The 10137-nt window shown below is 49.3% G+C and overlaps 1 long non-coding RNA gene across 1 annotated transcript; it reads left to right on the top strand.

Moving 5' to 3' along the window:
- The first annotated feature begins 436 nt into the window (after nt 1–436).
- On the top strand, nt 437–9869 carry LOC123357030. Its single transcript, XR_006575493.1, has 5 exons — nt 437–623; nt 2963–3095; nt 5431–5516; nt 8407–8787; nt 9276–9869. It is a non-coding gene; the product is annotated as an uncharacterized LOC123357030 (long non-coding RNA).
- The last annotated feature ends 268 nt before the right edge of the window (nt 9870–10137 follow it).

Genomic DNA, 10137 nt, shown 5'->3' with positions numbered 1-10137 from the left:
CGCAGGTTGTTAGTTGCAGAAATGCAGAGAGAGTCAGACTCAACTCGGAGCTCTACTGAGAGTAATTCCCTTAGTTAATGGAAGGAGTCTGTCCCTTATAAGGAGCGGGATATGCAAATAGGGGTGACCGTTTCCTGTTTAAATCTGTCCCTTTCTCTGCCCAGCCTGAACCAAGAGAGACAATTTTCAGCCCCCTGGGTCTGTGCAGTTACCGGCTAGTCCCCTAAGAACGTTTCCTTCCTATACCAGAGAAAATGAGACTTTGGCTCCATTTAATTTTCATTTTCGCAGCTTTGGAAGGTATTTTGTCCCCTGTGTAATTCGCACAGTCAAGTGAATGTGATACTGTTGCCCTTTTTATGTGATTTGTGTTGTGTTTTTCTTCCCAGGTGTCCGGTCCCAGGTGCAGCTGGTGGAGTCCGGAGGGGATGTGAAAAAGCCCGGAGATTCCCTCCGCCTCTCGCTTCACTTTTACTGACTACGAAATGAACTGGGTCCGTCAGGCTCCTGGGAAGGGGCTAGAGTGGGTGGCTAGGGTTAGCTCCCCAAGCGGATCGAGCCAGTGGTATACTAAGGCTGTCGAAGGGCGATTCACCATCTCCAGAGACAACTCCATCACCACGGTAAACTTACAGATGAGCGGCCTGAAGCCCGAGGTCACCGCCGTGTATTACTGCGCCAGAGACACAGCGAGGGGAAGCCAGTCTGAGCTCAGACAAAAACGTCCCCCCAGCCCCTGCAGACACAGGGAAAGGAATTTCCTGCGGGTGGCGTTCACGCTCCGCATCAATGAAAACAGACACAAAATATCGCCCCGCACACAGCTGTACTAGGAGTCAGAGGCTCTGGTAATCACATTTCCCCAGGGGATGCCAAGCGTGTATTTCACACACAGCAGAAAGAAAGGACAGGTGCATCCGACCTCGCTAGACTGTGGATATCCCCAGTGACTCTCTGATCGCGTACTGTCCATTTTAAGGCTTCTTCCTTCTCCCAGTGAAGTCAGTGGAGAAGCCGAGCCATTCGTGCAACCCAACTCAGAGGGCATGTTGAGCCCTGAGTGAGGGTTGTTTGACAGGCAGTATGGGGTCAATAATCCCGCAGTGATATTCCCCCTCCACCCTTTTTATAGGGGCAGCACAACCCCGCCATAGAAGATGGGGGTAGAAAGAGACTTCAGGAGGCCATATAATCCGAGAGCCTGACAACGTGCCCAGTCCGCACACAGTAACAGGCTGGGCCTTAGTGAGATTTGAGCTGACGCCCACTGGTTTACAACACCAGGGCGCTAAACGCTGAGCTATGGAGCCAGGAAGCGGCATTAATTGCTGGCGCCATAGCTATGCACCTACTGCGTACAATATTTTAGTGATTAACATTATTTGAGGGTCTGTTGCCCAGATCCACATTCACACAAAAATCAAGAGGAATTATGTCTGTGAGTTTCATGCACAGTGATGGGTCAAAGTGGGTATGACTCCAAACATAAATGGGAATGGGAAGAGGAATGTAAATGGAAATATAAAGGGGTATTAGTTTGAATTGGGATATGAACTGGAGTATTAATGGGTCTATAAAGGGAAATACGAATAGATATATATGACTGTGAACTCCTATGGATGGCATTGGCAATATGAATGGAAGTGTGAATTCAAATGGGAATGGGAATAACAGCGTGAATAGAAATACGAATCCAAATAGGAATATAAAAATGAAAAGCAATATGAATGCCGACTACTAGTAACTGAGCTGCTGTTCTGCCTGCTACTATGACCCGATTCAGCCTCTCTCTGCTTGGATTCATGTTTTTCATTTCCTTTCAGTTAAAAGTGTCATTAGGGGACTATTATACTGTGAAAGTTACTGGTGACCCCCCCTTAACAACTAGCAGGCAGCCAGTAGGGGGAAGCAGAAGCCTCACATACACAGTGATCTGAACTTCTGAACTGTCTTTTTTCCTCTGCCTTGAAGCAGAAAAAGCGAGCTCCAAACCGGTTTTCATTGACCAGATAGCAGAAGTACGGGGTCTGGCAACCACCAATCAAGTGTTAACACGGCAGGGGTCTTTGTCTGAATGTGTATAAAGGATCTGTGAAATTTGTGTAAGATGGAGTCAGGGGCAGCTCTAGGATTTCCGCTGCCCCAAGGACGGCGGCATGCCGCGGAGGGCACTTTGGCGGTCGCCTGTCCTGTGGCTGTGGTGGACCTCCCGCAGACGTGCCTGCGGAGGGTCTGCTGGTCCCGCGGCTCCGGTGGACCTCCCGCAGGCATGCCTGTGGATGTTCCACCAGAGGTGCGGGACCAGCGGACCCTCCACAGGCACGTCTGCGGGAGGTCAGCCGGAGCCACCTGCCGCCTTCCCGCGGGACGCCGCTCCAAGCGTGCGCTTGGCGCGCTGGGGTCTGGAGCCGGCCCTGGACTGAGTCTTCTGTATCTCATTACAGGGCTCTCCTTTCTTCTACAGAATAAAGCATCTTTTCCTTATCCCTGTCAGGCTGTTACTGGCTATCAGCTAGACGGACCCGATATTTCGGTAACATACTGACATGCCCCCTCACACTAAAATCTCCTTTCCCCTTTATACCTACCTCCCACAGCCACTCTCACCTCACAGAGACCCCTACAATGCTGCCTATTTTCCTCCTCGCTGCACCTACCCACCATACCTGCCCACAGTCTCTGTAGCATTTGGGGAAGGGATATAGTGGGGGTAATTTAGAAAAAATACTACAGGACCCCTGCTAAAGAAGACGTAGGCATGGCTTATCCCCGAGTCAGGATCTGTCACCTGCTGGTTTTACTGTGAAAGACTAAAAAGGAACAAATAAACAAGCTAGAAAGTGGTTTAGTGAATATGCGGTAAGTAGATAATTACAGATATAATTCAGAGGTTTGTGTGGGCGGGAAGCCGAGACCCCCTTTCCCCTAAGGTATAATATATGGAGGTGTTTGTACTTTACAGATTGAAATCCTCCAGAAAAGGTTTCCTCTGGGAGGTTAGATCCAGACCTGTCGCTGTGTTCAGGGACGTCAGGAAGCACAGGAGGCACTCGGACCAGCAGCAGCCAGCTCAGGACTGAGATCACGATCAGGAGGTAAGTAGTAGAGACGTTGTCTCTCGGAGCTCTCTCCTTCTCTCCTCCCCTCTCAGCGCAGGCATTGAATGTTAACTGTACTGACGTGCACAGAAGCTGTCCCAGCCCCCAGAGTCCCCTCGCACAGGGTTACTCTACCCCTTTCTGTCAGGGTAACTTGTTAAAGAAAAGGTTTCCAAACGCCCATCACAAATAAACCAAATAACTTTACAAGGAGACTGTCCGGTCCCTGCTGGGCTCCAGCCGTGGGAATTGCAAAACCTACAGGCAGATATCAAGGGCCATGACCGGGACACATTGCAGTACAGTGTTAAAATGAAGGAGCTGCTGAACACCGACCACAAGACGCGGGAGGCAAACCACCACTCCAGTGCTGCCCCCATGACCTGCTGGTTCTACAATAAGCTGGATACGTACTTGGGGGTGACCCCACCTCCACTCCAAACAGCCCCATGGACACTTCCAGTGCTGTGCCAGCCCAGAGTGCACCAAGCCAGGAGCATGAGGATATCAGGGGTGAGGGTGCTAAGGAGGAGGGGATTCCAGAGCCAGAGGATGACTCAACATCCATAGATGCATGCATCCAGGAGCTATTTTGTAGCCAGTTGCAGCAGTTGGAGCTTGGGGAAGCACAAAGATGAGAGGAGGCACCTGGTAAGCAGCTTTGATTTTGGGAAGCGAGTTGTTGGGGACAGGCTGGTGGGGTGAGAAGGGCTCCAGAAAGCAGGCTTGGGTCTGCGGTGCCTAGAGGCAGAACAGGGCACTCATGTATTCTTTCACATTGCAGTAATTGGCCTCAGAGATCTCACTGAAAGTCTCATGCAGATATTGGGCAATCCACTTCCACAGGTTCTTTGGCTGAGCTGCTGTCCCATTAAGAGTAACATTCCCACGTGACTGTGTCATTGGGGCGGGGCGGAGGGTACCATTGCTGCACACAGGCAAGACACATAAGGGCCAGGACAGAAGCCGCAGTCTTGCAGAAGACCATCCTTGCTTCCTTGCTCACCCTCAGCAGCAGATATCTTCAATGGTGAACACAGCTTGTGGAAAATGTGGGGACAGGGTTCAGTATAGGGCCCCACTGCAGTGTTAGCTCTCCCCCAACACACAGTCCCTGAGTACAGTAAGGCCCTGGAACAATGAGATCTCCTGCCCCATGTGGTTACCCACCATTTTGGGGGGTCTTGTGGCTTATGTGCACTCGCCTTGGGACAGCCAGTTGTGATAGGTATGTGAATTGTGCTTGTGTTTAAGATAGGCCATATCAGTGCTCTGTCTAGTGTTAACAATGGTGCCTCTGTGAAATGTTGCATTTTGGCTTCACAGTTGCAACCTTGGGAGCCCAGTCGTCCTTGTTATCTGCAGCTGAATGGTTGTGCAGACTCAGGAGGCGGCCTCGAAAAAGTAAAGAGGACCTGCTGCATGAACTTATGCAGCGGCTAGCAAGCCACTGCTGAGAATCAAAAAACTCAGGAGTGGCAGGACATTGCAAGGAGGGTATGGAAGGAAAGTGCGGAGCACTGGAAAGAAGCCACGGAGCAGATCCTAAACGTTATGGAGCACCAAGCAGAATTGATCCAGGTGTTCCTAGCACTTCATAGGGAGCAGCTCTGCACCCGGCCTCCCCTGCAGTCAGTGTCCCAAAACTCTTTCCCTGGTGCCCCCAGGTCACCACCAACACAGTTTAGCCACCATCCTTTCCTCTATCACCACCCGCTGCCTCCCACACCAGGGGGCTGTGGATTGTCTCTCCGGGTGCAGCCTGGGCAGAGAGAGGCTCAGATTTAAACAGGCCACTCTGACCATCATTTGCATGTCCCCTCATTTTAAAAGAGTGACACTTCTTCCATTATTGACCTGAATCACTTGCACAAGGGCTGAGAGAGGGGAACCAGACTGCAGCTTTCCCAATGTATGTACAGCGCCGAGCACACTGTGGTGGGATCCTGATTATACTTTTCCTTCAGAGACAACTCTACATCTGCCCTGAATGAGCACAAATCCCTAGGCACCAGTCTAGAGGCACATCCAAAAATCTACCGCTAATATCTGTGATCTAAAGAGAGAGGAGCAGCGCAGGCTCTGATGTTGGGGGGGTCTGTTCTGTGTAAAGTTAGTTGAGGGAGAACACTAGCGGGTAGATATGGAGGTCAGGGGAATAAGCTCTGCCATGGGAGTCTCTATGAGGTGGGAATGGCAGTGGGAGGACATGACGGTAGGGTTAAAGTGTCTGTGGGGTGGGAGTGAACAGGTGTTGCGGTCTCAGGCAGATGTCAGAACATTCTCGCTTTCTAACTGCTGTATTCAGTCCTATTCACATTTATTTCTACAGGAATAGGGGCCTGGGCACCTCCACCAGTGCGAGGCGATGTTAGAATCTTGTGCCTCTGCTTGGACAAACTCCCAGTAATTGTTTCTGTAAGTGCAAAGGGGGCAACACAGTTCCTGGGATAGGTTGCTAGGCTGAGATAAAACATCTGGGGCCGCTTGGGGGAGCACAGTCAGCGTGTTAGGAAGAGGTGACTGAAGGGGGAAGAGAAGCTCCCTTTTATCAAAGTATTATTATCTGTCTGTGAGGAGTTATAGCTAATCTCTGGGTTTCAGTATTACATGAACATAAGAATGGCCAGACTGAGTCAAACCAAAGGTCCATCCCGCCCAGTATCCTGTCTACTGACAATGGCCAATGCCAGGTGCCCCAGAGGGAGTGAACCTAACAGGTAATGATCAAGTGATCTCTCTCCTGCCGTCAAACAGAGGCTAGGGACACCATTCCTTACTCATCCTGGCTAATAGCCATTAATGGACCGAACCTCCATGAATTTATCCAGTTCTCTTTTAAACGCAGATATAGTCCTAGAGTTCACACCCTCCTCAGGCAAGGAGTTCCACAGGTTGACTATGCACTGTATGAAGAAGAACTTCCTTTTATTTGTTTTAAACCTGCTGCCTATTAATTTCATTTGGTGGCCCCTAGTTCTTTTATTGTGGGAATAAGTAAATAACTTTTGCTTATTCACTTTCTCCACATCACTCAGGATTTTATATACCTCTACCATATCCTTAGTCTCCTCTTTTCCAAGCTGAAAAGTCCTAGCCTCTTTAATTGCCCCTCATATGGGACCCATTCCAAACCCCTAATCATTTTAGTTGCCCTTTTCCGAACCTTTTCTAATGCCAGTATATCTTTTCTGAGATGAGACCACCACATCTGTACACAGTATTCGAGATGTGGGCGTACCATGGATTTATATAAGGGCAATAATATATTCTCAGTCTTATTCTCTATTCCCTCTTTAATGATTCCTAACATCCTGTTTGCTTTTTTGACTGCCACTGCACACTGCGTAGACGTCTTCAGAGAACTATCCACGATGACTCCAAGATCTTTTTCCTGATTAGTTGTAGCTAAATTAGCCCCCATCATATTGTATGTATAGTTGGGGTTATTTTTACCTATGTGCATTATTTTACATGTATCCATGTTAAATTTCATTTGCCATTTTGTAGCCCAATCACTTCATTTTGTGAGATCTTTTTGAAGTTCTTCACAGTCTGCTTTGGTCTTAACTATCTTGAGCAGTTTAGTATCACCTGCAAACTTTGCCACCTCACTGTTTACCCCTTTCTCCAGATCATTTATGAATAAGTTGAATAGGATTGGTCCTAGGACTGAAAGGAATGAGATGAAATAAAATCCGTGGGTTCCCAGAGTTGTCTCTTTTCTCCCAGTTAAACTTATTGTAGGTTAAATAGACCTTGAGGGACACAAAGGTTTTTGGGCTGAGCTCAGACAGTCTTTAAACCATGATTTGACGTCTTCAGTAGCTCAGCCAGAGGGTAGGAGTCTGTTACAGGAGTGGGTGGGTGTGGTTCTGTGGTGGAAGGGGTCGTGGGGCATCCTGGGTCCTGTCCCAATGCCCCAAGATGCATTGCTTCGCATCCCAGCAATCCCTGTGCTTCTGTTCGCATTTGGCACCATCTTTCAATGGTTTGTGTACTGCGCACCCTGCCCTGCCTCTTTCTGGCTGCAGGAATGGATCCCGAACTGCTGACCAGAATGCTGCTCGCTCTGACCAACACGTCATGAGTGGCCGGGCCAATGGGGGCTGCTGAGGCGGCGTGGGTTGAGGGACATACTGTCCACCACTTTGCAGGTCCCATTGCCCCAGAGCAGCGATCGGCAGCTACTAGGAGCCCCGATCAGCTGGATCTGTGAAGGGGCAGGTAAACTGGCCTGGCTCTCCAGGGGCTTTCCCGATACAAGCTGTGATCTCTGTTTGAGAAACCCTGTATTAAGGGCATGTTGGTGCACATATCAGCAGGTAAATGTAGCGATTTCTGTCTGGTTTAGTGATATGAGATAAATATTCTTTCAGGTCTTGTACAGCCATTGACACTACTGAGAATAAAGTGCAAAGTTCAGTCAGGGACACTAAGAATTGTGCTTAAATTTAAAGTAGTGTCCTGAATAGAGATGGGTTTAAGCAAATTCTTACATGCTTTCATGAATCAAGGCCTAAGACATTGTACTAGGGTCTCCCTGAAATCATTTGCATTCTTGAAAATCATCCACTGCCATCTCCCTTAAGCGATTTGGAATATCTCAGCCCTGCACTGTGCTCGGATCTTACATAACAGTCTTTGTAACAGATTTCCCACACTTAAATATCGCTGAGCTGTGCGTCTGAGCGCACTGTATCTTACCTGAGAAAGGACAGGCCCTCCACCAATTAGAGTGTGAGACTGGGATTTTCAAAGGCACCCAAAGATTGGAAGTTTCCAGCTCCCATGGGATTTGCGTATTTACATTAAGACCCTTTAAAAACTCCACCCTGTTGCATAAACACAGTGACAAGGTGGAGCTTTTAAGATCTATGCACTGTTCATTTTATTATTTTACCCAGCATTTCCATAGAAACTTTAGTTTGACATTTTTCTCTGTATTATTGCCTGTTTTTAGTGGGTGTTGAAAATAATATGAACGGTAATACTAAGAGGAAGAAGAGTGATACAACACTTCTATGGAACTGAACTGTGATTCATACCATTAGCCCCGCTCAAAGCAGTGCAAGTACTGTACTCTCAGTTACAGTGCCACAGGCCTACAAACCCCTGCAGGGTTATAACCCTAAGCCATAGATAGATTCCTTCAGGGTGCCGACTCCGAGGAAGGTTGGACGTTCTTGCCCCAACCCAAAGCGCAGTGAAGTGAATGGGCATCTTTCCAACGGCTTCTGTGAGCTTTGGCTGAGGTCTTGTATTAAGGTGATTCCAACGGAGCTTTTTCTTCTTCTTTTCCCCCCAGATGTCCGGTCCCAGGTTCTTCTGGTGGAGTCCGGAGGTGGAATTCAGAAGCCCGGAGACTCTCTCAGCCTCTCCTGCAAAGCCTCCGGGTTCACCTTCACCAACTACCATATGAGCTGGGTCCGTCAGGCACCCGGGAAGGGCCTGGAGTGGGTCTCACTGATATACAACCCTGCTAATAGCCACAGCACGTTTTACAGTTATTCACCATCTCCAGAGACGACTCCAAGAGCCTGGTGTAGCTGCAAATGACCAGACTGAAAGCGGAAGACACCGGCCGCTATTACTGTCCGAGAGACACAGCGATCAGAAATCAACTGCAGTGAATACAAAAACCTCTTCCTCGAATCTAAACATTCTCAGCGCCAGCAGAGAGCAGCAGGTACTGACACGGCAGGGCAGTTTAAACACAGATCCATAGATTGTAAAGTATCCAGCCCTTAATCAGGGATTCCGTCCTCTAAAAATGCACATTGGTAATTAAAGACTCACTATGTTGACAGAATAGAGAGTAGCTTATTTAGCGGACAGCAATGGAGAAATAGAATCCGCCTGAATTACTATGAATAATTAACTTTCTGCTCTTCAACCCGCCTTGTAACCATGAACTAAGAGGAAGAAATGCCAGAGACATTATTTAAAGAGTCTGTTTGCCAGAAACTGGGAATGGCTGACAGGGGGTGGATCACTGGGTGACTCCCTGTTCTGTTCATTCCGTCTGGGGCACCTGCCATTGGCCATTGCAGGGAGACAGGATATTGGGCTAGATGGACCTTTGGTCTGACCCAGTCTGGCTGTTCTTATGTTCTTTAGAGTCATGGTGGACCCGCCCTAGAATTTTTCACACCATAATTTTGTCACTCTCTGCAGATACCCGGAGAAGGCTGAATGGTGCTCCATGAGCGCATTGTCTCTGTTTGCTCTTTAATGCATAAGCACAAGCTGGAGAAGAGTTAAAGATGAGTTTGTTTTATTTTCTGGGTAATTTCGGGCCGTTCCTATACACCTGGTGGTTCACCCTGAATACAGGCGTTAGGACTCTGTTCAAAGACAAGACCAAGCCATTTTAGTGTGGGATTTTCAAAGGCTCCCAAATGGTTCCAGCTTTCTTTTTCGAAACTCCTGTGTTGGGCAGGAGGTGCGTGTTGGAAACAGCTGTGGGGTGAGGTTTGGCCAAATTGCCAAGAACACGCAGTAAGGAAGCATCGCTTTCAGATTGCCTGTAGGTCATGTCCAAAGAGTAGTGTCAGGGGATACTTCTGGTTCTGTTTTCACATAGTCCCGTTCTTTGGCTGAGGGTTCTGGTCTCTGCTATTCCCTATCAGGTCACCGCCCCCCCGCCCCGCTCAATCTCTCATCGGGCCTGCTCCCCTTGCTGGGTTCAGCCCCTTTTATTTCCAACCCGCCCGGCTCTCCCCAGATTATGCAAAGCTGACACAGCCAATTCCCTACTTACGCACTGACTCAGGCGCAGGCATGACTGCGGACGGTTCGCTGGTCCCGCGGCTCGGCTGGACCTCCCGCAGGCATGCCTGCGGCAGCTCAACCGGAGCCGCCGGACCAGCGAACCGCCCGCAGCTGCGGGAGGTCCAGCCGAGCCGCGCGACCAGCGGACCCTCCGCAGTCATGCCCGCGGGAGGTCCGCTGCTCCCGCGGCTCGGGGGCGCCTCCCGGGCATGATTGCTTGGGGCGGCCAAATTTGTAGAGCTTCCCCTGCTCAGGCGTCCCAGCC

This window comes from Mauremys mutica, unplaced genomic scaffold, assembly GCF_020497125.1.
Source record: "Mauremys mutica isolate MM-2020 ecotype Southern unplaced genomic scaffold, ASM2049712v1 000247F_np12_subseq_31950:375604_obj, whole genome shotgun sequence".
Lineage (NCBI taxonomy): Eukaryota > Metazoa > Chordata > Testudines > Geoemydidae > Mauremys > Mauremys mutica.
Note: the sequence above shows the minus strand (reverse complement) of the source record. Positions and strands in the feature narration are given on the sequence as shown.